The following is a 20,702-nucleotide window of genomic DNA, read 5'->3' on the forward strand; positions in this document are numbered from 1 at the left end:
GGCTTAATTTGTCATTGAACTACTGGCGGTTTGTGCTTTTTCTATGTTTTTTTTTTGGAATATTTGTTCCCCCATCACAAGGCTCTCCTTTTTCACGGTCATCACCGTTACTGCTTTGGGAGAAAGGGCAGGGAAACGATTGCAAAAAATAAATGTTACACTCCAGTAGCTTCAAAATCGGTAGCTATACCGTAGCGATTAATTGGCCGTGTGACTGCCTTCCTACCTCATTTTTTACCTTAACCTCATTTTGAATTGACAACAATTTGAACTTTTGTCATACTCAGTCAAGACAAATTTTTAGCCTCAATAGTATTCATCAATAGGTATGTACAGTACCTGTTTTCTTCCATACCCACTCATGGAAATTTTCAACTGTTTGAGTTTTAAAAATGAAACGAAGTGTCAACCTAACTCGTCAGTTCTCAGATATTTCTTTCTTCTTCATGAATAAACTATCTAAGATATCTTAGACTTGCACATGACCGTACGAAACGCGGCTATTGGAAACAATGAAATTATAATTTAAAAATTGATGAGTATGTTTGTTTTAAAAAAGTGCTATTATACTTATAGCTTAGTACAAAACTTTTAATTTGTTGTGACTTTTGCGCTATGTAGAGTACAATATTAGTGGCTATTGCGATTCTGTGCTTCGGTATGCCGTAATAGTAAAGCAGTAACTTAGTCATTGATGGGTAATTGCGTTAGTCCAGATTCCTTCATTCAATAAAATATTTTGCTTTAATCACGTACGTAGACGCAAGTCTTAAGTTACCAGTAAAGCTTTTTTACGTGAAATTGTGGAAAAAATGTGGGATGGCCTGAAAATTTGCAATTTTTCATCGCAAGAAAATGAAAAGTGAACAAGTACACCTAACAGATTAGTTTTGTATGTATACCTTATGCAATATAACTCATTGACTCATGGAGCGTAGAAGAAAACACTTCATAATATATATTAATCACCGAAAAGCTCTTATTCCAAGTGAGATATAATCATATCAATATAGTTTTTAAGGTCTTCTAGAAAAATTAACGTACTTTGTAGGTCGCAAGTATCGAAAAAATATGTTACGATTGCATTTTTGATGATTCATAATATGCCAAATCATGTTACATTGAAGTATTAATTTGTTATGGCTTTGATTGCCGCGAGACTTTTGAATCCCATCTTTTAATTATCTTTCCTTATATGTTACAGGGAAATAGTGTATTATTGGCGTGGTCGTAAAAAGATGTTTATCTGGACAGTCCAATTATTCCGCTTCATGGCAATACAGTTATTGCTGCCCCAGTCCCCTTAAACCACTCACGTGACAATGGAACCTCGGTCCCGTGAGTTTGAATAATCGTTCTATTCTCCAAGGTAAATAGTAAAAAGAAGGAAAGAATCCTAGGATGCAGAAAAATGAACGCACTTGGTTAATCGCAAGTATCGAAAATATATGTTACAATTGAATTTTTGATGCTTCACAATAAGTCAAATCATGTTATAATGTCAACTGAAATATTGCAGTGGAATTCTCTATAACTCGAAGTGGTTATACCGAGCAAGTTGATGCCTAACGTTCTGTGCTGGGGATTCCCTCAGCCGGAAAGCATGACGACATATTGGGCTGACCATATAGGGTTTCCTGTTTACAAAAATGAAAGTGGTAATCGGGTTAAGTTTTCTTTGGTGCGTTTCAGTGAAGAGTGACGATAAGAATGTTACACCGAGTCCATTGTGTCCGTAGGTACACTCACCCAATTTACACGCGCGTGGAATCAGTCACAGGCTTTCAAATGTGAGGAAGTGTGGTTCCGATACGTCCTCGTGAGTTTGACTCGAAATAAGGAAGTGGGAAGAGGCTTATGGATAACAATTGTTCTCTTAGTTTTTTCCAAAAGCTCGTCAGTGTGTAGCTTTTAGAACATGAAACTCAGTATGAAGAATGCTGTTTTAAAAACATACTTCTTGTTAATAATAATGTAATCTGATCTCTGTAATTTGAGTTGAGGCGAGAGGAGAGAACTACACCAGCTTTAGTATATATGTGTTATAATACGGACGGGTGGCATCACCGATTCGACAAACTTTTGATTATTTTCTTTTGCATAATTATGCTAAATAAATTTCAAATTTAACAAATACATCAAAATACATGTGCTATGGTTCTCAAATTAAGCTCAGAGAATTTTGCATAACTTTTAACCTTGATAGGGCATTTGTAACTCTTTTTGTAATATAAATACTGGGATATCCAAAGTCATTAAAATCGAGTTATGTATTAAATCATCTTGTGCTCAGTCGGTCCTGCTCAATATTATGGGATACTTGGAGAAATTAAGGGGGGTACTGAAGTTCCTCTTTTCTCCTTCCTGCCCTAAGCGCCTTTTTGCTGTTGTTCCCTGAGTTATTGTTAAACATTTTTTCTGGGCTGGAAGCTATTTCGCAAATGCATTGTTTTATATCAATAACTTTCTTTTTGAAATTTCGCTATGATTTGCCTCATTTCTATTTCAAATGTTGTTTGAAAGCCTGATTTAGTTTGACATGAAACTTGGTATGGCAATTGAAGGAGGCGATCGTCAGCTTAGGTCACTTGCGCCATGATGGAAGGGTAGGTAAGGAAGGATGGAGAGAAACCCGGCGTCGGCATTAGCCTGCTCTTAACGAAAGGCACCAAGGGGACCACGGCTTAACGTCCCATTCGACGGACGGAGTGTTGTCCTTGAAATGTACTCCACATAACAATCAAGCAGAGATCGGGCAGTCACTGAAAATTCTATGCCACCGCCGAGATTTGAACCCGAGCCCACGGGGTGGGAAGCCATCACTCCAGCCACCACACCAACCCAATCTCCGAAATGAAACTTCATGAGCTGCTTAGCAGTAGCTTTGTATTTATCCGCTGAAGTAGATTTGTGAGTATAAAGTGTAGAATTAGGTGCGAGAAAAGGTTAGTTGTAAGAAAATATAATGCTTTTGATGAATTTCCTAGCTTTGTAATAACGGAGAGTAATACCCAGTGAAAACGATGAAGTTTTCCTCGTGATAATTAACAGTTTTTACTTCATCTCATTTTAAATACTGCTGATATTTTCATCTTGGCTGTCTTCAGATGAAAGCTCCTTCAAAGTATTATGACTTGTCAAAGTGGAAAGTGGTTACTAAATAGTTTATCTTCGTTACATAACGTATCTCTAAGAAAACATCGGTTAGCAAAGCCTTGCTGCTATAACTCTCCCTTATTTTATGTTTTCAATGTCAATGGGAACTAGCTTTATCTTTGCTGCAAAAAATTGTCTGAGGTGATTGCACCTAATCATTAATGAGTCATATCTGTAAGTGCACCTCACCGCCATTTTTCACTGAAAATTTTTTACTTCGAGTTTGCATAGCGTATTACATATTGTATTAATTCATAGTAGTGCAATCCTAAGATTGGAATTCTATAGCCCTCCATTTCTTCCTTTTCCAAACCTTCTGTTCCTTGATATCTTTCTTCTTTTTGCCCTTATTTATATGTCTCAAGTACTTCTGTCTTGTCCGATCTCTTATCTTATCCATCATCTTGAACTGCTGGCATTTTAAGATTGTATTCATTATCCCACCACACTAAAACTACTCAATCATCCGCTCAATTTCTTCATAGCAATAGTATGACATCGCATACCTCACCTCAGACTCTCTTCACGTGCTGACATACTTCACTCAGTTGGATTATTACACCCCACTCACCGCCCATTTACATCCGACATCAAATTTCTTTACCGCATCATGAATGGGTCCTTCAGATGCATTGATCTCCTGACATTATTTTCACTCCGCATTCCAACTCGCGGAACCGCAATACTGACGCTCTGCGCCAGCCCAAATTCCTTCTGGCAATATCCCGTAGATCCCTCTTTTACCGCTTACCTTCTATTTTCAATTCCATCGCAAATAATTATTCTTCTTTTGACCTCTTTGCCTCCCGCATCAATTTCAATAACCAATTGAAAAGACTATCTTTTTGATACCCACCTCTTGTATGTATTGTATACGTTGTAAATGGTTGTTATTTATGAGATTATTCTTATACTTGTTTTTTATTATATTTACATAATTTAATTTGTTTATTAAACCCAATGTAAAAGCCTTAGTACTGTTTTTGGTGTTAAATAAATTAAAGAAATAAATTATACCCCGCCCCCAGTAACGCATACTTGTTACCCGACATGACAACATGTGTACCCCTCCTCCCCCGCCATTAATCTGGCTACGGCCCTGTCTCTTGATCTTCCATGCGAGATTTTTCCTTCAACTTTAGCACTTAATATCTACTAAATTACTTACCTAATCCGAAATTGATGATAAATAGTCTCATATCATCACTAACCGCCGTCAGAGCAATGAGTATGGCGTAATGGGATAGGTTTTTTGAGGTGATTAGAATGTTGGCTCTCCATCAGGGAAGCTCGAGTTCAAATCCCACGTAATGGCGAAGTTTTTTCAGAGCTAGACCGATATCTCCGATTGCTGTGTGAGGGTACTTCAAGTAGAGCAATCCGTAGGACACTGAGAAAGTTGGAGGGAGGAATTGAGTGTGAGTCATTTTCATGAAATGTCCCAAATATGATGTCGTAATTGTAGTTAACAACTGACGTGACAAGGAATAGGCTTCCCGTGCTACAGTATTCGGAAATTTTATTTTAAAATCCACATTTTTGTATAGGCTCTTTCGGCATTGCTTGTCTAAGCATTTGAAAAAAGTTAATATTAGAATACTAGTGTCAGTTTGACAAAATATGATATAATTTTCGTAATACCATTGGAATATAGACGAACATTAAAGTTAGGGATTAGGTCCTACGACTTTTTTTTGTACCAATACATGCTTTCCGTGTTTATCAAGATTAGGGTATTTTCACTTCAAGTGAGAGGCTATCAAAGTTAAAAAAAATATTTCTATTTTAATTCAGCGCATGCATGCTTTCCTAGGTAACCTTCTTGGTACTAGAGACGTTTCTAAGACGTACGAGGCTAGTGATGTTATCTAAAACTACTAGAATAAAAAAAAAATTCGCGGGGGAATAATCAGGTGTAGCTTTCAATTTGTAACTTGCGCGTCAGTGATTATTCCCTACTTCACGGTACCCGATCAGTGCTATGTTACATCATTCATCGGTATTTTGTTAGGGACTTATTTCTTTCCCTATCTCAGTGCCCGTGGTGTTTTTTCTCTCTTCTTAAGCGCACCAAAATCTCAAGTGCCTCATTTTTTCCTATCAAGATTAAGTGAGTACAAAAAGATGTAACAAAAATGTGCATATTTTATTTTTGCTTCGCTTTTACGAAAATAAATAATAGATAAGTTTCATAGATTAATGTGTTCTATTTATCTGAACATAATTTATCTAAAGGATTAATTTTGTTCAGAACTATAGTTGAACGATGTTCTATCTTATTAGATTATTTCTTTATTTGATCTTCATCCAATCAGAAGTATATAGATGTTCCAATCAGTAAAATAAAAAAGTCATTTTTCTCGCGATTTCGTCCTGGGTATCAAAGGTTTCGTTCTTGCTGTGATCATAAATTTTTCTTATGCATAATTTTATCTCGTGCATGTTTTTTATTCACTTAAACAGCTGGTGGATTCTAATTATTTTTCATTTTGCGCCTGCACTAGCGGATTTCACCGGAAAAAGTTGAGTTCAAAGCAGTTGAAAAATATCAATTCTTGGAAATATTTATTTGAATGAAATAATTAATTTTCACCGCCGTACTTTTACGTATACAGGTTGATGCATAGTGCGACATAAATCATTATTGGTAGAAATATGTAAAAGAGGATGTCTGTTTGTCTGTCCGCAATGCGTTTCCATACGGCTTAACAGATTGCAACCAAATTTAGTACATAGGTGCATCTCATGCTTTCAAAGCCCGTAGTATAACTTTTGGTTGTGTCCAACGCGTCATTTGCGTCGTATTCTCATTATAGTTAGTTACGTCACGTCATACAACTTTTGTTGTTTGGCATCCTGTCATGTAGACATATCTCTTGACAAGATCAAAGGGAAAGCATAACTCAAAGGATTCTACACTTAACTATCAATCCTCTTGGTGCAATCTTTTTGCTGGGGTACGCGTTCACACGACGCGTCGTCGCGAGGTTTTTGGTCTACGCACGTACGGACATGCATAACGATCAATGTGGTGGAGCGGGGTATAAGCTGATCCCGTGCACGGTGTATGGAAATAATTTTTTTCTATTGTTTGCTGTTATATCATATACCTGCTTTATTCCTTTACCTAAAACTCCTGCCATTCGACTATGAATTCCAAGTTTCCCACTTCTCTAAGTCAGGGGCGCAGCTAGGATTTAAGGCTAGGGGGAGTTTCAGGCGCAACTAATACTGGGGTGTCTGGGGGTATAGCATTCCTGCCAGGGTAAGCGGGAGGTGCGAGGGCCCTTCGCCGGAAAAAAAATTAAGATAAATAGTTAAAAATGGTGAGTTTTACGGCCTTCTGAGGGATATTTTATTGATCCTTACACTATTCTATGAGTAATATTAATCTAAATAAATAAAATACATTAAACTTAAAAAATTTTATGAGCTCTGGGGGGGGGGGGGGGTTATCCCCCAAACCCCCCCCCCTCGCTGCGCCACTGCTCTGAGAAGATACGATTCTTCCTGAGCCACGCCGGGTGACCTGCTAGTCATTGTTAAAAATAATTTCCCTTAGGCTTAGGAATTTTATTTTAGCAATGGGTAGGAATTTTTGCCTTGAACCGTTCATCATTCGTGTTCTATTCGCCTCGAAGTTCTTCCACCCATAGTGACCTTGAGCATGATGTGAGTGATTGTATTTTTCGTGATGATGTCATACCCCATGATCTCTTCACGAAGTGGGGCTCATTTAAATCGCTGCGAGGCACAAAAGGCTTCGTATAGTTATTTTCACCATAGGCAAGACTGTCTACGGATCAAAAGCTCTGCCGCCGTTCGCATTCTCTTTTTGCATAGCATTACGGATTCGAACTGAATCACCTTTGCTCTGCCTCTCCTAAGATATGGCTAATAGATGCCACCTGCCCAGAAATGTATCGTTCTCTTCTCTTGGTTGAATCACTTCTCGGAGAGTGATGAAATAGTCATGAAAGTAATCTGAATAGCATTTAAATCAGTTCCATTCATGGCTTAAGAACTTCTTCGACAGAACTGTAACCGTACTTAACGAAGGATTTACTACTCGCGCGATTCGATCTGAAATTTGGTTTAGTTGGGTGAGGGTAGAGCTCATCCTGTCCTCAGCCATAGTATTTAAAAACTCACAAATAACAAAGAATACGTCAATTTAAAATTGTATAACAAAGTCAAAATAATTTTTAGGCGTGTTTTTCTTAGAAGCTGCAGAGTATTTAAATCCCTTTATTGAAATAAATACTTGCAATTTTCCACGATTATAAGATTTATTGTGTCCTAAGTTTCAATATTACTATCTTGGAGGTTGTAGTAACATGGAAACCTTGATCGTAATAAATTTTATAATCGTGGGCAATTGCAAGTGTTTATTTCAATAAGGAAAAATTCCACTCCATCACACTTGAATCCTCGATTTTTATTTCTCACTCGTTTAGCATTCAGTTTAGAGAATTCCTTTCCTTGGGCCGTCTCGCTCCTTGTGGAACTTTTTGTTTAGGGATATGTAAAGGGTTTTAATCCGGTATTTTATCCGGGTATTCGGGAAGTGGGATTTTAATCGAGGAAAATTCGGTCAGCAGCCAAGGGCACAACCCACCAGGCTACCACTCAGGTTAAGCTACTTAAAAGTGTCGAAAATTGCTGTCTCTTTATGTTGAATTTAATATTAATATGTGGCAACTCTTAATATAACAAGGTACACATTATTTTGCTTCTGTTTTCCTCGGAGGCTGCAGAATATTCCCGCGCGTAAAGCAAGTTTGGCGCTTATAAGTAATTTTTATTTGGAAAATACTTATTCATAGTCAGAGGTGTCGTATCTTTAACTACGTGTGTCGAGTAACTGCTGATTCTTCCTGATTATTAAAAATAATCCAATTCAAGTTGGCGAGGGTAATTACAAAGGCTAATATTATTTAAACTTGAGTGCTGTAAGTGCTAAGGAGACTCTTGAATCATTATCTTTTCTCGCGACGTTCGAAAGAGATTTCACTTTTAAATATTTTATATTGCCTTAGGAATTAATTAATTCCTGCCATAAAATTCGAGTGCGGAATCAAAAGAGGGAAACCGCAAGTGACCTATCGTCATTCCAAATGAAAATAATTATGACCAATGGTTCGTCTCTTTCAGCATAATAACGGATGATTGTTTTGATTTAAACTTAGTCCGCATTTCCTGCATGCGTGCTTGTGTACTTGAAGAGAGGGAGTGAAGGTGGGTAGAGGATTACGGTCGTATTTGGAAGAGATGTGGGTGTTTTTGCTCCCCGTTTGGCCTGTCTCATGTAATATCTTTTTTTCTGACACAGTGGAGATTATTTTGGGATCCCGTTGGTGATTACCATGTTGGTCGGGTATGAATTGATGGATATTGAACCGGTTTCGTTCCGATTGCCCGAAAATACTTCTTAAGTGAGGGTATTTGTGCTACATAAACTATACCATTAGCAGTATTTTTTAAGCTTAGATGCTCCGTTGATATTAATAGAAATTTAAACAGATCTTAAGTTCTATTCAAAAGGGCTCTTCTTCCCTGTCATAAAAATTAAAGAGTGCTCATTGTGAAAGACATGGACATCTGCTTCATTAAGGAATTGCTATTGTTTACTAACTTTTATCTAGTTTTTTAAGAATCGTAATAGCGTCAAAATTCATTTCCGGGCAATTTCCTAAAATTTTCTGGGGGAGGACCCACGAATCTGCTGGGGGCCTAATTATGAGCCCGAGTCGAGGGCCCCCTGTCACTCCAGAACCGCCCCTACATTTCGACCATAAGCATTTTTCTTACCATCAAAATTCGTATTTCTATCACTATTCTTTCTATTTTCATTTTTACGAGAATTAATCGATAAAATATTTTTTAGGCTATTACATGGAAATTATTTCATTATATGTGACTTGTACCTCGAAAATATACCGTAAAACCCTCACTGCATGTTATAGCTGTAGCGAGTATAGAAAAAACTCAAGGGGGGTGCAAAAGATATCTTGAGTTACCTTTACTTTTATCCTAATAAAAAATGATCAAGTTACATGCAGGGTTTAAGAAAATTTTAACTAAATTTATTACACACATATACAAGACAATGTCATCTTATATAATAAAAAAGGTTATAATTGTGGTTCTGCAATGTTTGGCAATACGGGCGGGCCCGCAAGGGGGAGGGAGCGCCCCCTGCGCCCCCTATCTGTATCCGCCACTGTATAGCTTATTGTTGGTGCGCTTCATTGACCTATGATATCATTTAAATAAAGAATGAATATAGAAAGTTTAATGTTTTTTTTAAATTGTCTGTTACTCTTGTAAATTACTCCATGTGGCATGTTTTCCCTGCATCGTGGTTTCCCACTGCCTACGCTTGAATAGCTTAGTCGATACAAGCGTTCGTCAAGAATCTGACTTCCGGGTTCTGGTTCGCGCAGGATTCACTCAGGTTGGCGATCAAATCCTTTCTAAGCCAGCCATCTTAACTCACCTCCCTTGTCTCTAAACAATCCACGATAAATGCCAATAATGAGATCACAATCAGTCGTCAGCCGCCTACCCACCTATTGAACCCATTAGCTCTCCGCGGACCTCCATGAATAAAAGCCGCTTTATTTCGGCGAGGTATCTTCGCCGAATACGCATATCCTGTTTCGTGCCGCAGCCTAATACATCATATTACCCCTCTTGACCTTTTCCCGCCTTCAGTGGCGGCTCGTGAGTCAAATGCCTGGGGGGGCGCACTCCACCGGGCACCACTCCACTTTTTTAATATTTCGTGTATTTTATTAAGTTTTTACGGCAATCTAGGAATAAAATTTAGTAATGCCATATGTTCCGTTTTTTTCAACAAAAATACCTAGTTTTCCTAATAAAGCTTGATTAATAAATACTAAATGCGGTAGACTCTCGTTCATGCGGATCCGCTTAGTCCGGACTCTCGATTATACTGATCAATGATCTTGAAGAATAAAAATATAATTGCTGCGATATTTTGCAAATACAAACGAAAATACGTAACTTTAGGTTTTAGCGCCTACATTCTTCGTGCGGATATGCCCGCAATACACTTATGTTGTTCGTTTTGCAATCATAATGCGTTATTTGTCAAATCTATTCGACATTTGCAAAGATTTAGGTAGCAATGACACTTGTAACACCTGAGGAGGGAGGGGAGTGTCACTGACTTCCACTAGGCAACAAACACTACTAGAATGCGCGCGCTTTGCTATTGTAGATGTAAACTTTGATTGCGGTGTTCGCGTTGCTTCTTGAATACAGTATGATTTAAAATCAATAATTAAATATTTCTCACACATTTTTAACAAAATCTGAAATACTCACATGCCTTTAGTTATATTGCACAAGTCCATCCTTCTTTCCTTTTGTCCAGCAAAGTGATCAATTACACGTTCGTTGAAATCAGCGCCGGACAACCATTTCTTTCCGATTGAACACATAGCAAGGGCGCTAGTCTATAAATAAACAAGGGACGACACAAAATGAGCCGACGAAAAATACGACCAAAAAGAACAAGGTGCCAGGACACAGATTTGGGGACAATTTTTCCCTATATTTCCCTAAAACAAAAACGAGCACTGTTGATTAATTCAAAATTGTCTTCTTGAATGTACACTTAGCACTAAGAAACTTCTTAATCGGCAATTAAGCACAGTTAACTCCTCAAAAATGATGTCTGAACTCATTTCACTCCGTTCTTAAGGAGAGTCTTGCGTTACTATAAGGAAGACTCAAGGGAGATAGAAGTCGTGGTCCACAAATGATGATTCAGCTGAGGGACGAATTTAAGGTCAGCAAAGGCACTCAAGCAAACAAAAGACGTCACGCACCATCTCCTTGAGTCTAAGATTCATATGTGGCAAACACACGAAACGCCAACGGGTCGCACTTGGAATAACCATGTCTTCGAAATCATTGCCATGATATAATAGAAAATAAATTCTAGATCGTAAAAGAAGACGGCTCTGAACCACAAATAAGAGCTGTAAGGATCTCCGCACTGATATGAACTCTTCGAAGCCACTTAAATCAGACCCAAGTGGACATTTTCCGTCAGACAGCTACCGCTCTGCCACTGAGGAATTAGGTGAACATGAACTAATACAACAAGGACGGCTAGAAAAATGATGAACCTACACACAAAAGGTGCATTGTACGCGAAACTTCTTGACATTCATTGAATGACTCTATTTAAAGTCACGTTTTACGGGTTAAATCATGTTTAATCCTTCACCCTATCACGCACGCACCTATTTCTTAAATTATAAATCAGTGGGGAATGTTAACTGATTTTTCCTAATACTGCAGGTCTTTTGATAAATTTATCTGAAAAATAGGTACCGCATTTCTAATCATCGGGAAGATATGAATACATTGTTCAGGCCTAAACATTATAACATTAGTTTCCCCAAGGTTCTTGAAATTCGTAATCATAACGGAACTGTGGCAAATACTCGAGAATAGTTTTCCTACGTCAATACGGCCTTTAACTGGTTGGATTTTATGTGTTCCGGAATTCATACACCCAAAAACGCAAGTATAATGAGATAATTTATTTTCTGTATCAATACTTACCAGTAATTAAAAATTAAAATCGTATAACTACACCCAGTACAGTGACCATTCTGATTCCGTACGTCCCTTTTCTGTGGCAGCACCAAGTAGACGCCAGTTTATACGCCCGCCGGCCTGCGCAGCGATATCAACTCACACGTCGCTCTGCGCATTCTCGGACGACGTCCCAAGACCTCCATAAGACACAACGTTAGACGCGTCATAGCACCAGCGGCCCCCACCACTACCACTCTCCATATAACTGCATGGGGATGGATTGGGACGTTCTGGCCAGCGCCCCACGGCTACAAATACGAACTTCTCGCGCCATTTCTTTTCGTGTTTTTCCAATACTTTCGATGTATGGGACTGAAAAAACACTTTGATTAATTAGATGTTTAATTATAAATTAATGGATATTTATTTTTTTTACTTTTTCAAATATTTGGGAGGGGCGGCGTCCGAGAGTCCTTATGGGCAAGCCGCCACTGCCCGCCTTCCATAGTGAGGGTGAACTAACCAGACAACCTTTAGCCACGCTACACCCTACTCACTCAGTCAGTCTAATTCCCGTTTTCTTTCTGGCCGCCCCGCGGCATTCTCGGAGAAGATGACCTGACGTCACTCCTTTGAAATCCTGGCCTGTGTGGTTGTGAAAAAAACCACGCAAGGTCTCGGGAGAGTTTTAAATGCTGCGCAGAAAACCATCGTCTTCCTATATGCTGCAACGGTGAATGGTCTGTACTTCGTACTTGTACCATGTACTTGTACTTGTACCATAGAAATTTCATTTGAAAAAGGTTAGGTTCTGGTCTTGATCACCATAAATATAATTTCTTTTCTCTCAGAGTGCCTACCAACTCGAACAAGAAGTTATTAATTTAAATCTTGGGTAATAATCATAATAATAGTAATAATAATAACAATGCACCAATGCATCAAGGTCTAAAAAATATTAAATACCGAAAAACCTGTTCCTTACGATATAAAAAGCAGGAATTTTAAATACTTTTCGAACTCTCAGAAAACTTTTAAATTCAGAATATAAAGACGAGAGTGCTTGGTGTAACCCGTACCTCTCCTAAAACCGGCAAAATTGGTGTGGTGAAAAAAATAATAATATAATTTATTGTTCTTGAAATTGTCCATTAAGATCATAATTTGGTTAGACAATATATTAAAGCTCAGAATAGGCATGTAAAAAATTATATGATGTAACTGCGAGAGTTGTTTGCGGGATCAGAAAGAACCATTTAGTAATAATAAAAGAATCACATAAACCCTGGGTCGGAGCAATAAAAGTTTTTGTGCGACATTGCTAAGTGATTCATTTAGCACATTAGATATGTCGTTCCACCAAGTGAAGCCTAAGCACGTGATATCGATTAGAAAGAGTTTGTGGAACGAGTATGTAGTGAGGTTTTACGAGATGAAGAGGTCCATCGCAGAGTGGAGAACCTAAGGTAGGCATTGAAGGGTGAAGAGGTTTCATGAATGAAAACGGAAATGGGTGGACAGAACTGAGCTTCGTGAGCGGAGTTGGCTAATATTTAGGAATACTTAGGGCCCATCAGAGCAGAAGGAAATCAAGAGTTAGCGCTGCTTGTGAGTAAATCGAAGTGTAAATTAGTCTAAAGATTAATTATGCCTTATCTTTTCCTCTTATCTCCACTCTCATCTCCATAATTACTATCATCGGTCAGAAGTCCTGAGCTTTACTTATTGTAGCTGTACTTTCAACTCATTTATCGTATAAAATGTGTATATGCTCGTATTTATTACCGTTTATTCATCTTTCATTTTCTCTGTTAGTGTTAAAATTTATTAGAGGCCATCCTTTGCCATTCTTTTCATTGCCTAGGTTTTCGATGCTCGCCTTTATCAGATCATTATGTCTCATGTTACGTCCAATTGAATGGTCCCGTCTTGCACTAATAGCTTCCAAAAGATTTCCTTTAGTTCCTATTCTTTCCTCTTGATTTCTTAATCAGTCGATCTATTTGATAATTGTTAATCTTCTTTAGAATTGCACTAGAAAAAAATGCAATAAATGTTGTTTTATCGAAGATTAATTTGAAAATTCATTGCAGGTACTTGGCAGGCCGTCCTTATTCTATCCCCTGCTACTGAGAGTCTCCCTGAACTGTTTTCTCCTCGATTCTCAAGTAAAAAGTTTAACTACATATTTTCCTAAGTTCATATTTGCTCTGGGACTGATTTTTTGTCCCTTGCGAACAGATGAACTGAGATTATTCCCCAGGAATCCTTCTGCCGCGCGGTTGTCAAAAAAAATGTGCTGTCTCGGACTGGTATTAATTACTGTTGAGAAATCCTCGACTTTTTGAGCTGCAGCAAAAAATAAAATGTAGTTCATTTCATCCGTCGCATTTTAAGAAAATTTTTGGGCACGGTTTGATGGAGGAGGAAGTCCCTAATGGAAATTATTGGCGGAGTGTGAGAAAGTACCCTAGTTAGTAATGCGGCACAAGATGATGAGGATCATTGTTGAGTTAGGGTTTTGAGATGAGCACGGGAGTGTAAAGAGCAAAATAGATTTCATGAGTATAAAATGGAAGATGTGGAGGTTTATTTTAAGATACTGGGAATCCAAAATGATAAAATAGGTATCCTTTACTGAAATTATTAATTGGCTGTAATCCTACACCACTTAAAATATACATCTAATCGATAGGCTAATTTAGATTCATCCTACGTTACTTGTGAAAAAATGCACTGTCTCGTTGGGGTATTAATTACTACAAGCGTGCTGCGCCCGCTCCCAGCGGGCTTCCCCCGCTCTTTTCAATGCAGGTCCACAGAGGGATAGGCGCGTTTCTAATTTTAAAGTGTAGAAAAAAAAGCAGGGTCTTATGTACAAATTTAATTGGAATGTTCATGTACAAATTGAGGTCAGAGGACCTCTTTAAACACAACATTGGAAGTAATTACACTATCCTCTGTTAAACGCACATACTTACGTATCAACAGGAGACTTGAATGTGGAATCAGCCGCATTTTGATAAAAGTTATTTGAAGAATGCGAGATATTGTTGAAAATGAACAAATGTATCAGTTTGTGCGCCGTTAACGTCAGGAACATTTATCGGTTTTTGGTTTTATTTATTTTTTTTAACATTTTTTTATTTGAAAACCAATTTTAGGACACAATAGCAATATTTAGGAAGTAAGATATGCCATCGCATGTTCTCTGATAAATTCTGTGCATTTTGGTACCTCATTTGTAGAGTTTGGTTGCGTATAAGTTGAGAAAAAGGTATCTATACAGTAGAAATGATATAGAGGATAGAAGAGATAAATCCTCTACTTTTGGGCTGCAGAAATAAAAAGAGTTTACTATTAAATGCAGTGGATTAACAACGGGGGGATGAGGGGACGTATCCCCCCAAAGCCTCAGAGAAATGAAAAAATAATTTAAAAATATTTCCTGGATTTGATATATAAAAACTTCATCTGCTTAAAGTTAAATTTTAAGTGCCAAAATGATGTAAATGCATTTTCAGGCATGTTAATGTTCCAAATGTTTCCTAAACTCCGTGTTTCCAGGGGGGTAGCCCCCACTCACCCTCCCTCACCCCCCCCCCCCCCCAGAGACCCCTCACCATCCCCAAAGGATATTCCTAGTTACGCCACTGACTCAATGAAAATTACAGCGGACAATAAAAAATTGTAGACGTTGCTGTTTTAACAAACATTACCCACGTTATTAATGACTGATCCCTGGCGGGTCGAGGTTATGATAACATTTGTCGACGAGGATCTTTCTTAAAACTTTTTTAGTCTTTCATATTTCAAGTCGCTTAAAAATCCTCTAAATATTTCGCGTCGCTATATGTTGCCCTAGATTTTATTTTTTATACCCGAGAGGAGATGACCTGACGTCACTTCCCTAAAATCCTGGGATGCGCAGTTTAGAAAAAAAACACTCAAGGTTGCTAGTGACTTATAAATGCTGTGTGGAAATGCTCGACTTCCGAGCAGCTATAACAGTAACTTTTCTGCGTTTTATGGCTTGAAAACTAGAATTCTGTGTGTGAGGTCGTCGCTAAAGGAGGGAAGAAGAGGAAAGGAGGAAATTAGGAAGAGGCGACGTAAGACAAAGGCCATTGTAAAAGAAAGAGGAATTAAATGCAGCTTACAAAAGGAAGGGATATAATAGATTTCATGAACTGAAAGGAGAAAATAAAATAGAATATTGAAGAGCTTATTTAACTGATAATGCTCACTAATAAACTGGCCGCCCGTTGTACACTAATTTTGATCCCACCCAAGTTCTCCCTTCAAATCACATTAATTTCAGAGTTGCATTATACGTTTCAATAGCAATTATTATACTTATGATTTAAGCATAAAGCTAGTGTAAAATAAAATATGCTGAAATTTGATTCTATCATGTAAATATAATTCCATATGTGGTATGGGATTTCGTTTTTGCAAGATGAAGGACTTAAATCAGTTCTAGGTGTACTTTTATTTGAGCATTTCCTTTTATATGCAACGGCTAGTGTCCTAATACCGCCACAAGCCCATTGAGGCAGCTTGCGGGGCACTGTGTAAATTTAGATGTAGAGAGAGATTGTTTGAAGGTTGCGTCCATTTCGAGTAATCTATCATTAAATTCAATTTAATTTAATTCCAATTTCAAATTTTAGATCTCTTCTTTTGATTTCTCTTTGACTTTCTCAATTTTCACCAACTTTAATGTCGATAGTGATAGGGTTTGAAAAATAAGAAGACCTGTATTTTTTTCATTTTTCCATTTGCCAACCACTTCTGTAGCTATTTGAGACGAAAAATCGATGGTATTAACCCTTTAGCAGACTAGTTGATGACGTCTCGAGATTATACTGAGCACGTAACCACTTCTTCGTCACTCATAGGTCTTGCGAGTCACCTCTCTTGGTTCATTGTTGTTTACTCCCTTCTGACAATGAGTGGTTCCCTACCTCAGTGAATTTTTTTCCCTTAACGAGTGAATGAAACGGGATTCTAATGACGTCATTATGGTGAAAAGTGGGTTGCAACTTTATGGTTGTAACTCGTCATTGAATGTGGGTGACAACTTTTCTTAATGTTTGCCTAATGTTTAGTTTAGTAGCTTCTACCAATCCTTAACACCAGGGTGTGAAAAAATCGTTGCCTATTGCGCAAAAGTGTACTTAAAATTGGCAGCCTTTAGAACTCGTATAATAATCTTAAAATGAGTGATAATTGGATAATTTATTGAGAATATTTATGGATAATTTATTTAATAATAATTGGATGAGTGAATAATTTCTACCTTGATTAATAGCATCTATCAATTTAAATGTGATTTTAGTGGCGAATATATTACTAGTATATAAAATCCTTTATAACATTACCAAAATTTAGCTTATTTAAATCAAAACTTCCTCCAAATTTGCCAACAGAGGGTACTTCATAATTTTAATGTGGGTATTGGGTATATTCCAAGCCAAAAATTGCTTGCATTAGTTTTATTGCAGTTTCTAACCAAATTATTGATGGATTTATGGAGAATTTTTTTAATTCTATTTTTTTTTAATCTTCCCTAAATCTTTTAGATAGACTGCACACATTTTCAATATTTGATATACTTTCAAACTTCTAATATGTTTTATCTTGCTCATATTCTATTTGTTTCCTTCTCTTTCTCTCCACGCTCTAATCCCCTAATCTTAGCTCCACCGCAGCGTATCATAAACCCTTCATCCACATTAGTTCTTCTATTAACCCTCATTATATTCTTTGCGTACTTTTGGAGCACCATGTCAATAATATTACCATTCGTCACCTCACTCCGTCATCCCTGGCCCACTTCATAATTTCCTTGTAGTAATCTATCCCTTGTGTTTCTCCTTGTGACGTGAATGTTATCTGAACCGCATTACAGTTTACCACTGTTATTTTCCCGTTTAGTGTTTTCCCTACTTCCTATTTAATTCCTTCACGTACCTTGCTTTGTACTTTTTTATGGTCATTCAAAATAAAAATAAGGAAAAGAAGTTACGACAGCCAGAGAAAAATAGAATTTTGGAAAGCTGTTTATTTCATAAATGTCAACCCTTTACGTAGGAGACATAGCTCCTATTTTTGAGTCTAACTATTTCTTATTTTTAATCCTTAGTTTATGTAATCTATGCTATGAATATTTGTTTCCTGTAATATGTATATTTTTAAGGTTATAGTTTTAATAGAATCAATCGAACTTATAGTAAGTATTAATTGAATTGAATTGATTAACAGAGGTGAAATCTCTTATCATGTAAAGTTGGAAAATGTTTGGGTTTATTTGAAGGTGCAGTGCATCAAATATAACTCTCGTGATTAGAGGTATTTCTAATCCTAAATTTAGCAATTGTATTGATAATTATAAGAGTATCAATTGCATTTACAGTGCACATTGATTGAATTGAGGTGAAATACCCTTATTATTTAAATTTCGAAAATGTGCAGGTTTATTTGAGGTGCAGTGAATCAAATTCGACTTTTGTGATTAGAAGCATTTCTAATTGAAAATTTAGAGATACCATTCACAGGAATATAGCTCCCAGATTCTCTCTTGATAGCCAACCTGAGGTGCGGCTTTTGAGTCCCGCCCTACGTCTCACTGTTAGTATGAATTCTAGCTGACGTTGTCGTTTACTCTACAGTCATGGGACACCTCCTTTAGTGTTGTTTTAGTGACGCCCGAGCCGTTTCCTTTTACTGCGCACGAAGCTCTTCCCTTCCGGTTACAGGGCGACGCGATAAGGGTAATCACATCTACAAAGAGGCTATGATAGTGTTTCCGCGACTCTTCGCAATCGAGGCTGAGAACAAGCCATTAGGGGCGGCGAAATTTCATTATCCGATTCCGGACATGAACCACGTTTCCTGATAGAATCTGTTATAGTATTGAACAACAGGGATACGAGATGATGGTTATTTTAATGTTGCGATATCATACGTTTTCTCTCGTCCTTCGTCTTCTCAATCATATACCTAATTATGTGGATTAAACGAATTACCAGTCGGTCGAGCGTTAACAAATGAGTATTTACTCCCGGCCTGGGAAAATTAGGTACCCAAAACGAACGCGTTTTTGACTGAATACCCTTATTTTTCCAGAGGAGTCTTTTTCAATCTTTGCAGATGTAAATAAAAAAATGAATAAATGGTCATTTTCTTGTCCTCAAAAGGACTTTTTCCTTTTTCATTTAAATATAAATACATCATTAATACCCGGCATCCACCTCTGATAAAATTCCTATCTAAAGAAACTTTTGCTGCTTTACCTTTCGGGTTTTTTCCATGATCTGGGGACTATGATAGCCGCGTTAGTCCTGGGTACTAGGGTCATTATGATTTTTGGGTAGTTGCCTTAAGTGCGTATGTATATTTAAATGCATTTTCTACTCCAAATTTAATAATCAGTGAAAGGGTTATTAAGTACTCAGGTGCTTACTCACGCACTAAAAAATTAATTTTTATCATTAAATGTTTCTTTAAATATCTGAATTACGATTTTTCTCACTGAAAATTAGCATTTTAGCAAATTAGCAAAACACTGCTGAGGCTGATTAATTTGATTTTGATGCTTGGCTGAGGAAAATGGTCTGACGTGTGCAACACTTTAGTATCTATTTTTCCTTCATCTTCATTTATTATTTTTAAAAAGGCAAATAAATGAATAAATGTCTCCCTAACAAAATTCACTAAATCTTGATTTACTTTGTGGTATTCCATTATAAGGTTAATAAGGCGCTAATTATGATTTATTTATCATAATGAGCGCCTGATGATGATGGTAATTCATTGAAACCCGGGTCGCGCTCTGATAAAAAATAAGTGGTATAAGTAATTGTCTGATATCCAGGAAAACTTAAACGTCTCCCTACCGCCACTCCAAAAGGCATTTCGGAAGACCGCTCGCGGAGGCCCACTTGCGTTCCGCGCAAACTCAGCAATGTGCATGAGGCGAATGCCGCCGAAATCAAAAAGATAGACTTACGTTCAGTATGATTGACCACTCGTGCCTTCAGTATCCGTAGATTATTCTTCTCAAACAGTCTCCTCCCTTATAATAATAATCCTCGGGGTTGATTGTTGATCACCGATGATTCTGTATTACATTCCACGTCTTGGGGAAAGTACTTTTTTTGGCAAGCCGGTCAGGACACTGGGGTATTTAAAACGTTTTGCCACCCAAAATTTTCGAGCTATGTTCACTTGTTTAAAATATTTCACACACTGACGAGAATGCTGTCCTCGATCTGGAGGAAGTTTATCGCCACTTCTTTATTTCGGGGCAGGGATTTCTCCAACACCCGAGGAACCGCAAGAGATAACCGAAGACCAAAGCCGCGCAGGAAGTCAATCGCCCTCACTTCCAACCGGGACACAGGCTAACGAGTCACTGTTTGTGCCCACTTGCAAGGATTGAAAGTCTCCCGCCTCCATCCGTAAAGTCCGTCTCGCGCGCGAGGACACACCTTTCAGTTTCCTTCTGCTTGATCGCAGTGCGCATGCGCGGAGACGGGTCTTGTTTGTTGTCCCTCTCGTCTTCTTTTTTTATATTATTTTTTTCTCTCTGTTGTGGACCGCGAGGAGACGATCACGGAGAGCGCGCTGGAGCAGGTTGAACCTTTCGGCACGACCCTCTTTCTTAACTCAAAGTTGTCCCTCAAAAAAGAAAAGCATTCCATTCGGGCGTATCTTGAATTTCTAATCCAGAAAATCGTACGTGTAAAATTTGAGCCGTAGAATAGAATCTGGAATTTCGTCAATATAATCGTTTATCAGAATACTATTGAAGACGGTATACGATTTCAAACACAACTGAGTGGTTTGGAAGCCAAGGAGTGCAAGTGATTTCATTTTTCTATACACCGTTACTTGTCATGTGATTGTCAGACAAGTTAATTGTAAGAGAGGACTATCTAGTCCTAAATTCACTTGTTAAA

At 37.7% G+C, this 20,702-nt stretch overlaps 1 protein-coding gene across 1 annotated transcript in view; it reads right to left on the bottom strand.

Moving 5' to 3' along the window:
- The window catches only part of LOC124161083 (phospholipid-transporting ATPase IF-like), a 143,726-nt gene extending 123,551 nt beyond the window's left edge, over positions 1–20,175 (bottom strand). The window contains exon 1 of the mRNA XM_046537267.1: positions 19,751–20,175. The gene's annotated coding sequence lies outside the window, so the exon portion shown is untranslated. The remainder of the gene's footprint in view (positions 1–19,750) is intronic.
- Between the last annotated feature and the right edge of the window lie 527 nt (positions 20,176–20,702).

The sequence above is a fragment of the Ischnura elegans genome, chromosome 6, assembly GCF_921293095.1.
Source record: "Ischnura elegans chromosome 6, ioIscEleg1.1, whole genome shotgun sequence".
Lineage (NCBI taxonomy): Eukaryota > Metazoa > Arthropoda > Insecta > Odonata > Coenagrionidae > Ischnura > Ischnura elegans.